Raw genomic sequence first — 10,696 nt, 5'->3', positions numbered from 1 at the left:
CAGATGAGAGGTACTTGCATAGCAGTGTCACACTGGCACCAAGCAGGAAAAGCATTTTCCTGCCATCTACACGTGGGGTTTTGCAAAAGGATCAGCACATGATCAGCAGTGGAGCTAGGGGAGTTGGGCAGGTTGAACTGCTGTCTTAGAAGAGACATAGGACTAGGAAAAACAGCAGCAAGAGAAGCTACTATAGCATAAGGCAGGAGTAAGGAAGAAGACATCCCCTTGTTAGCCCACATCAGTTGGCGTTAATTAGTGTGTCTTTACATAGCAATCTGGCTGCTCAGAACATACTTGTGGTTTGCCTTTGGGCCCACCCTAGCAAAGCCATGCACGCTTGTCTTCTGGAGCAAGAATGCAGACCAACCTGTAGCAGGCGTGTTTGCTAACCAGAGTCACTGGCAGCCTGTTTACTCCAGCCAGAACTCCGGCATACGCAAACCCCGAAGGAGGAATGAAAAAGGGACATCAGAAGCAATTGCTGACGAGATCAGCTTTGCCACAAACAGGTGCCACAGTCTGCCTGCGGAAGGAGGATTTGTCCCACATAAGCCTATTTTCAAGCTGCTAAAATGCAATCACATGTCCTGTGGGAGTTCTCATGCACTCAACCATCTTGCTTTTCATCTCTTTTTCTCCCCAGTCTCTCTATTTACCTCTGAAAAAGTCCAATCTGGTATGTAACAGCTCTGAGGGAGCACTTAAAATCCAAATTGATAAACTAAAAGTCAAAAAACAAGAGCTAGCTAGACAGCATGATCTGGAAGGCTGAGTAGGAGTCCCACACTAACCTGCTGGCTATGTGGCTCCCGGCAATCCTCCTCCGCTTGTCTGCTCCCCTGTAAGAATGGGGAAAATACCACCCAACCAATTCTCACGTAGATAAATGCACCAGAGACACAAAGTGCATCAAATACCAAAAATTAGTGCAATTGAAGCGTAATGAACATAGCGAGGGTTTGGGATTGCTGGTTGCTTGAGAGCCTGGGTGGCAAGCTATCATGGGCAGCCTGGTGTTCCTATGTATCCCTGGTGACAATGTATTTGGGGGATTGAACCATATGCAGAATCCATCCAGTCAAGCCCCCAGAGAACAGCTTGGGTGTGCCAGTGTCAGCTCCTGTAGCAGGTGCAGCTTCTCAGAGGAGTTATGCCTTCCATTTACTTTGTGGTTTTTTTTGTTTTTAAGGTTCCCAGACAACTTCAGAGGTCAGCGGAAAGACAGAAATTAATTAATACAGTATCATTACCTGAACAAAAAAAGGGAATAAAGATAGGTCTCTATGGTTTCCCGAAACCACAAAATACTGAAATACTTCCAGCGTCATAGCAACAAGCTTCGACCCAAGCAAAATGAAAATTATGCTATTTTAAACCATGTGATCTTATTTATTATCCTGGAGTTTCCTAACAGCTGTGCACCAGCATCGAGACTTGATTAAGGATGTGTAAGTATCAGACCTACCTTTACTACCTCATTCTTTTTGTACAAACCCCAATAATGGAAGAACAGCACTTGTGAGGAAGCAGGCAGCTGCTCCTTTCCTTGCTATGGCAGAAACCCTCTTCTGACAAGAGGAGGATCCGTTCCCCACTCATTTCTACTCCAACATATGCACACACGCAAACCCTCCACATGGTCAGCAGCCATACGGACGGAGGAGGAAGGAATGAAAGAGGAAGGAAAGAGACCGAGGTATGGAGCGTATTCTGGTAAAAGTTTCATAACTCGTACAAACACAGTTGCCATTTCTAACTGTTCTAGGCAAGTAATGGCCATGAGCCTGTATACGCATCAGTGTTCTGGGCAGATGTGGCAGCTGCTGTCCGTTGGTCCAGACTGGGATAGCTGTAGCCCTGCTCAACTGCTGCTGCAGGAAGAGACTCATCTGAGAGCTAACACTTCAGGACAGGAAGAGCAAGAAAGTTGTAACAAAACTGGCAGGTTTGGGCTTTAGGGTTGGTTATATTTGGTTTACGGTGGACTCCAGGTTTTAAGAAAACATCAGAAACATCAGTAGGTTGGCATGAAAATCTTTTAGTCTGACCAGTAAAAAACCCCCAAAGATCCTTCCTTCCTACATGCTAAATATCAGATGGTTGGGTAGGGGGCTTAGTTATTGGCTTCAGATCTGAACCCAAGCAAGAAAAATCCCTCCTAGATCCCTTTGGAAGGGCAGATAACACAGGCCATTTTTAGAATCAAGACAACAGATTTCCTTTTTAAATGGCATCTTGGATCACATCCACAGACCTTGGCAAGAGACTAAAGTCCCTGGCTGAGCTACCCACGGAGGCACCGCTGCCAAGTGTACACAGAAAATTGTTCGTGAGAGGTTGTGAAGGAGAACATCGCTTGTTGCCTTCACCGAGCAACACATTTGGCTGCTCTCGCTGGGTTTCATTGCGCATAAGAGTGGACACGCAGTTACTGGGGGATCCCAACCACTTTCGTGGTGTGGACCTGGTTCAGCAGCAGAACATGATTAATTTTCTTAGAATAACAGAATATTTCTTTCAGCCAAAGGTTTAGAGCTTTCTCCATAGCAAACACTGTACAAAACCACGTGTAGTATCACATGCAACTGCATCAGAAAAATACTGTATGCCCTCAAAATGTCACACTTGTTTAAGATGAAACTGAACAAGATTAAAGCCTGCTCAATTATTCTACAATTTTTCCAGCAGGACTTGAGGTGACTTAGAAGTGACAGGAAAGCTCTCAAGGAAAACTGAGCTCTGCCAGAAATAACCTCACAGAGTTTCCAGACCAGATGACGTGAGCAAAGAAAGGCAAGGGAAAAGATTTCACCTTCAGAGGTGAAGAGAAAAATCTTTGGTATAAACTCCAGGATGCACCAGTGCCGCTCATGCAGTATTACACGGATTGCTTTTTCCTGCTGTTCCATTTTGGAAGCAGGCAGGCAGTGGTACTGCCACGGGAGACTTGCACAACCGCACGGCTTGTAGCACTCAATGCACGTTTCCTAACTCGGGCTGTTTGCTCTTTTCAGTTTAAGTGGAGCATCAGGGAATTCATGGAAGAGTTGCACAACCTTGGCTTTGGCTCTTAAGGAAAATAAGATTTTCATGCATTTTATAGAGTGTCAATGTGTAATGTAGAACCAAAGAAAAAAGAAAAAGAGACAAAAACCCATTTACCCCCCCAAACCACAAATCTGAAGAGATGCAAGCAGTGGCCGCTAATGACAGTTAAGTTCAGGACAGTAACACGCACATTTTGTGCCACAGAAAGCAGAAACTTTGTTCAGTGGGAAACAAAAGATGTCAGGAATAAGCAGAACTTGTACTGCCTGCAGCAGTGATGCCTCGTGGCAGCCAGTCACCCTGGGACGGACATCCCTAGGACAGAAGCTGTCCCTGCCAGTCAGAAAGAGCTCCCCATACTTCAGAAAGTCCAAGGGAGCATTTGTCTTAACGCTTAAAAACCCCAAACCACCCACAAACAAAGCGGCCTCCCCCCAGCAGCTTGCCTCAGGCCAGTTTTAGGGGAATTGTGGTCACATTTCATCAGCAAGAGGAAAAGCGTGATCCTTGCTGATGTCAGAAGAAGAAAGTCATTACCAGGAGGCAGCTTTTACCCAGCTTGATTTGTTAACTCCCCAAAAATCAGCAATACTGCCTCATACCTCTGTTTTCAACAGCAGGTTACCTTTCCCTGGGCAGGAGCAGTTTGTGGGTGGTGGTTGTTGTTAATTCTTCCTTCACACCAGCTGAAGCTAACGGACTTTTTACTAAGTCTCTGGTTGTTGGTTCATGCTTGGTAGTTTGGCTTCAGCACTCCCAAAACATCCCTGGGGAAAAGAGAAAGAATTGAGAAAGTGGCAGGAACACACGCAGACACCCGGAGACTTGCATCTTTCACCCATTTAAACTTGCACGGATACGACGCGTGGGGCTACACGACCACAAAGGGCACTGCCACAGCCCTGAAGGCTTCAGCCTCGCTGCCTCCAGAGTCATTCTTGTTTTACAAGGGGTGACCCTTGCACCAACACCTTACCTGGGTTCCTCAGGGTGCAGCACCTTTCAGTTGCACTCTGACTTCCAACAGCCGGACTGGTGCTTGAAGGCATTTTTCCTTTGACAACTGAAATCGCAGACCTGTGAAACAAGGAGACACCTCTGCCTGAGCCCAGCACACCACAGGAGGGTTATAGGTCCTTCACAGTCAAACTGGAGACAAATGACTCAAAAATGAGCACCTCTCCTATGAGGACAGGCTGAGAGAGTTGGGATTGTTCAGCCTGGAGAAAAGGCGGCTCCAGGGAGATCGAATTGCAGCTTACCAGTACCTGAAGGGGCCTACAGGAAGGATGGTGAGGGAGTGTAGTGACAGGACAAGGGGTAATGGGTTTAAGCTGAAGGAGGGTCGATTTGGATTAGATGTTAGAAGGAAATTCTTTACTGTCAGAGTGGTGAGGCACTGGAACAGGTTGCCCAGAGAGGTGGTGGAGGCCCCATCCCTGGAAGTGTTTAAGGCCAGGTTGGATGAGGCTTTGGGCAACGTGGTCTAGTGGAGGGTGTCTGTGCCCGCAGCAGGGGGGTTGGAACTAGATGATCTTTGAGGTCCCTTCCAACCCAAACCATTCTATGATTTTAAACCTGACACTTTAAAAATAAAAGCTCCTAGAAATGCTGACTTCCAACCTTTCCTGTGCTCAAGCAGCCTCAGGGGACACTTTTATGCTGTGATGGCTCGCTTGCATGAGAGACTTTTTGTTCCCACAGCTACTTTAGGGGAAAAGAGACCAACCAGCAGGGAAGAACCCATGTCTGACCGCTGAGGGCTCCCACCCTCCCGTGGTTCACACTTCACAGGTACCCCACAGGCTCAATCGCCGCCGCAGCTCACAGCCACCATCTGTAGCTATTTGCCCATAAAGGCTGGTATCAACATCCTCACTTTGTACCCACAAGAGCATCCGAGCATTAAGGATTTCAGCAAGTGCCCAGGTGAACAGGGAGCAACTGGCACGTGTAGCGTACCAAAGGTAAAAGTCTTCAGAAGTGCCATTAAGAACCAGAAACAACTTCACGGTGCCATTTGCTTTCTCCTGGAAATTCTCTCGGCCTGCCCCGTCCCAGTGAAACCTGGGAGCTTGGGATAAAAAGGGTTTCCCTGGATCCAGACACCACTACAAGACACAAGAACCATCACCCCACCTGAAGTCGTTACAGACCTGCTCCATAGTCCAGAAGAAACTCATCCAAACCCATCTGCTCCCGAAGGCAGGGAAGAGAAACCTGCCTGCTCCTCCTGCCAAGGCCCTGCCAGGTGGTTGGGACACGGTCCCCTTCCAGCAGCTTTTACATAGCTGGAGATCGGAGAGAGCCGCACAGCTCATCACCAGCAGCGAGCTTTTAGGGATGTTTCCAGATAAATCTGCATAAATGGTCAACTGAATTATTAACAAGACAAGAGGGGAAAAAAAAAATCAGAACCAAAGTGAACTACAGCACCTCTGCCCACGCACACGCTCTGTCACTAGTGAGTACACGCCTGGAAATTGAGGCTGGTCCATGGAAACAGCCAAATCAGCCTCCTCTTTGCAACTCAAGACATTTCAGCTTAAAACTGGTGGTGGGTTCACACCGCTGCCAAGCGCAACCTCCTCCCTCGGAAAGGGAAGGACATTCTTTCTCCTGGGTATGTGCAGGGCTGTTTTTGGTTTTGTTTTGAAGTCTCATTAGTCAATTACCAAGAGCCAAAGGTATTCTCACACTCAGACATCACCACGCTGACACAGTATGGTCTGAATTACTGAACTATAAATACCACTTCATCCATTTTGGGAGTGCATTGTCTAAAGATTCTCATTTAAATAAATAGAAGAGAAAAACTAAAGCCATCAAAACCTATAGCCCGTTTTCAGTAAGTGCTTCTGGATTTTAATTCAACTGTTGGAGTATCAGAAGATCCTAGGTGAAAAGGCAACTGCATTTACAACTCAATATACAGTAAAACCTATCAAAACACAGAACGACGGGGCCAGCTGCACTGTAAGCACCCCCAAACCCGTATGATCAGAGATTTCAAAGCTATACGATCAGACATTTATGGAAACCAGACCATCTTGCTCAGGGAAAATTAGTCAGCCTTGTACAGCTTCTTCCAGTAATAATGGCAGCGATGGTATCGGAAGTTATCCGGCCAATATTTATTCTGGATTTGAAGTTAACTGGATAAACCTGACACACTCGCAGACTGACCGCACAACCTGCTCTCCCTATGGTTAATTAATTACACCACCAGCAATACAGACTGTCATCACATCCCGGGGGCTGCACCGCAGCGAGTAGAAGAGGCGCAAGCTGACAACAGAGGGAGGCACCTCACTCCACAGAGGTCTGCGGTTCCCTTCCACCCCCACGGAGCCAGCCCAACACCTGCCAGGGCTGGACGCACCACAATAAAGGTAACCTTGGCAAAACAGCTCAGAGGACACGACGAACACAGACCTGCTGCAAGCTGGCCTCAGCGTTCACATCAACTCACCTTCTGGCCTTGCTGATAAAACTCACTGATAGAAAGCAGACCCAGCCAAATACTGACTTTTATACACATTATGATAAACAGGGTGAGGGGGAGCAAGAGGGCCGGCATTTATCGAAAGCAAAAGTTTTAACCGAATTCAATGCAGATACTTCGAAATGCGGGTACACTATATTTATTAGGTCAATATTTCATTTTAGCAATACAATTACAGAATATCACAATGCTGGTTACAAACAGAGTATGGTTTGATGGTTACAAATAATGTCGGGCACTGCAGTCTGTGAGAAGTAGGATACGAAACGTTAGTCTTGACATGACAAGTAGGGTGGTCTTCAAAGTCTAGTAATGATCAAGATACTCTCATATAAACAAATGTGGCACTACAGGTAGAGATTCTGGGTTAGAGGTGGGGTTTGTATAAGTAGTTCGATTTATACAGTTATACAGTTCAAGCAACATCTTTTTTAAAATGCTATTAAATTAAAATCCCCTGTAGTTCAATAAAGTATAAAAATAGTACTGAACCTGGTAATATTCAATAAAATGTAGAGTTCATTCACATCATTAAGTAGTAAAGAAATTGTAAAGTTGTAGTTACCATGGCAACATCACTTCCCATAAAGGAATATACATAAAAGAAAAGAGTTACACATATGGTACCTGCGACAATTATTTAGCGATCCAACACTGAACTTGTGCACCACAAACCAAGTTTCTAAATATCTCTATATATTTATATAGTATATATCTTTTTCATCTTAAAATTTACTTTTGGAAAAAAAAAAATGTGCACTTCAACGAACTCACTAAGGCCACTCATGCTATAGATACCTAGGATTGCAACAAAATAGTGTTAAACAAGACCCTAGAGCACGCACCTTTATATCACCGAAGGGAAACCTGTTTCACTGCCTAAAACATTCCTGAGATTTAGGGACAAAAGCATTACCAGTGCTGCCAATTTTCATATTTAGTTTAGTTTATTTCTGGGTACAGGAAACTTCTCGCCGACATCCTCCAAGGTGGAGAAACATCACGTGCAACAGGCCAGGCATGTCACACACGGAAATGCCCACAACGAAGAGTCAGATTTGCAACTAACGCTTGGCCAGTGATTTTCTTATTATAAAATGTATGGGAAAAAAGGGAAACGACGGCCTTTAGACAAAATAAGGTTTCTGCACAGGCAGAGGGAAGGATCTCTGTTTACTGACCAATCATGGCAACACCTCCCCCAGGCTGTTTGCTGCTAGCCTGCGAAGTCAGATCCCATCCCTATCGATCAAGTAAAGTTTTTGTCAATAGCTTCAATCATGTTTTAGGCACGATGCATTTTCCTTTCTGTACTCTACCAATACGTAGGACTGTAAAAAGGAAATCAAGTTAAATGTGCATTTTCTGTACCATGAGAAGCAGCGCAATGGCACCGTTAGCAAATTTCAGACTGCAGCACATTTAAAGAAAAACTTCATTCTTAAAGTTACAAAAGAACATTGTTGTCCCAATAAGTTAGAATTCAACAACAAAAACCCTTCAAAATTATTTAACAAAAACTGTGTGCAAAAAAGAAAAAAAAAGTCTTAAATGATAGGTATCATTACAGAGCAAAGAGTGTACGTGAAGACTGAGATACCGAGGCAGACACTTACTGGTGGCAATTAATATCATGCAATAAAAGTGATCAGACAACTGTTTGGGGCCAAATAGTCACTAGTTGTTTTACTTCAAGTAGCTGAGGGATATATATATATATATTATTTTTTTTCAAATATCTTTCTGCAACTTCTGCCAGCTCTGAAAGTCTTTGCGGACTTTTCCCCTTCCATAAAGCCATCTGGAACAGCCCTAGCCCCAAGAACAGCGGAGGAATCCTGGCAGCACCTTCCTCCCTCTTTACAAACCGCAGTGTTCAAATAAAACAGGACATATAAGTTACCAATTCAGACTACTTCAGGCTGCAAATAAGTTATCAAGGGCTTCATTTAAACAATAGTTAAGATAATTTTCCTTAAAGGTGACACCTGTCCTCACCACTTGCCTCCCATTACTCTGGCATGATTCAATTACTTACCTCCAAGAACAACTCTGGAGCTGCATTTCACTGGATTTCCACTCAGAGGTCTCCCCCTTTAATGCCAGCACCAAACAGCACCGCTCAGTGAGCCGCGGGTGCACTGTGCCTCTATAAAATGCCAAGAATTAACTTTATCTACATTTTGTAGCTGGCTACTTAAGTGACAGGGGGCATGAGCCCCTCCAAGGTGCAGAGCAAACGTCCAGCCCCCATATATACATTCAGATGCGTATGGAGAACTCGCCCTGGGGCTCGCCAGGAGGAGACATCCCCAGTTCTGCCTCCGAGGGCAGGGAGGGAGGTGCAGGGGTCCTGTCCGCAAGTTCTGCACCAGAAAACCGCACGGTATGGAGAACGTAGGGGATCACACCCTCTGCCTGGTGCAGAAGTCAAAAAATACTGAATTAATGCTGCAAGACCTACTCCTGCCACACTGCCATGGGGGGACAAGGCATTTACCTTCCTCTGAAGTCGTCCAATTGGACTCCTACTTCCTCAAAAATACCAAACCAGCAGCTGTAACAGCAGAGACAGTTAACAGTAATTAACAACACAACATTGCAAACAGTCTCCACGTGCCAATACAAACATCTTCTCTTCCGAGAACTCAGTTTAGGAGATACAGAACCAAAAACTAGAAAGGTCAGGTTTATCTTCTTACATGGAGAGTAAGTATTACATCTGCAGCAAGGACAGCAGTGGGTGAAGGTTCCAAGCTGCGGCACATGGAGCAGGCAACAGCATTTTGTCAGCAACTGAAGCTGTTCTGCAAACTGCCCATGTTTAACTTCAGCAGCCAGCCACGGCTACCCTTCTCCAGAATTAACGTGCCTTGGTGCAACTGGAGTTGCAGAGATGCTACAAGGAGAAGTTCAGCCCAAGAGCCAAGCCAGGACTGAATTCAGCCGCATGGAAGACACACTAGTAGTCCAACAAAGATCACTGCAACTTCTCTTGGCCAACGTCTGTTATCAAAGAGAATTCTGGGTGACTTCTAGGACCTTCACTCCTTCCAGACAAGCCAGTGCACCAAAGCATGCAACGTGTGGGTGAAGTAGCTTTAGGAAAGAAAGTACATCCACCCAGCAAGATTTGAGACTAAAGCTACCCATTAAACACACTGAACTAGTGCATTCGGTTATCAGACAGAAGCACAACACCTCCCTAACCTGCCGCACGCTGGAAGCTCTCCTCCTGGTTGCCGTAACTCAAAGGCAAACCATGAAACACATCCACAAACCAGAGCTGCAGTAACAGCAGCAGTTCACATAGACCAGTTGTGCTCCTACCAGTCCAATAACGCTCCTCAGCCCAAACAAACCCGTGAGATCTTCGATATTCCTTAGCCAAAAGCAGGAAACTGAGACCCAAGACTGGAAACCCTGAGCAAACAAAGGGTCTCCAGACAGTGACAGTGTAAGTCCACGTACCCAGTCTGCAGCCTTTAAATCTTTCGACAGTACAGAAGTCACACAGCTTCTTTAGGACAACTGTAAGCACACCTTCCCTGCCCAAGTCCTGACTAGCATTACATACTTCATTTAATTTTAAGTAGTTTTAATAGGACTAAAGAAATTCCTAAGAACTTTATAATTCACCAGTGCCCTACTGTATGGGCAGTCAGGGATAAAAATGTTTTGCCTTGTAGATAGCTGAATTTATTTCTAGTACCTAAAGCAGTCATAAACAAAAATTGCTGTAAGTAAATCGGATTTTAAATCCCAGCATAATTTTAAGTTGGATCTTCATTGAACAGCCATTGAAGATATATTGCAGTCTAAGTCTTAATACCACAGCGTTTTTTTATGCAAATACTTCTTTTCACATCAGTGAAGATATTCCAAGTATGCAATCATTAAATGTGCATTCACTAATTACATAACTGCATTTTAAAGTTGGTATTACTCAGCCTTTCCCACAAAAATATACTTGAAGGCACCAGTATATGAACTATTGGCCTGTAAAATTTCAGTTCTTAAGAGCCATGAAGCTCAAAGTCGTGTCTGAAATTTCTGTTCCTTCTCTGCACTCTTTCTTGAGGACCAATAAGCAGCTTTCCTGTCCCAACCTCCACGAATTAAAAACCAGACCCCAAACAA

The sequence above is a fragment of the Grus americana genome, chromosome 19 (genome assembly GCF_028858705.1).
Source record: "Grus americana isolate bGruAme1 chromosome 19, bGruAme1.mat, whole genome shotgun sequence".
In the NCBI taxonomy this organism is placed as follows: Eukaryota; Metazoa; Chordata; class Aves; order Gruiformes; family Gruidae; genus Grus; species Grus americana.
Note: the sequence above shows the minus strand (reverse complement) of the source record.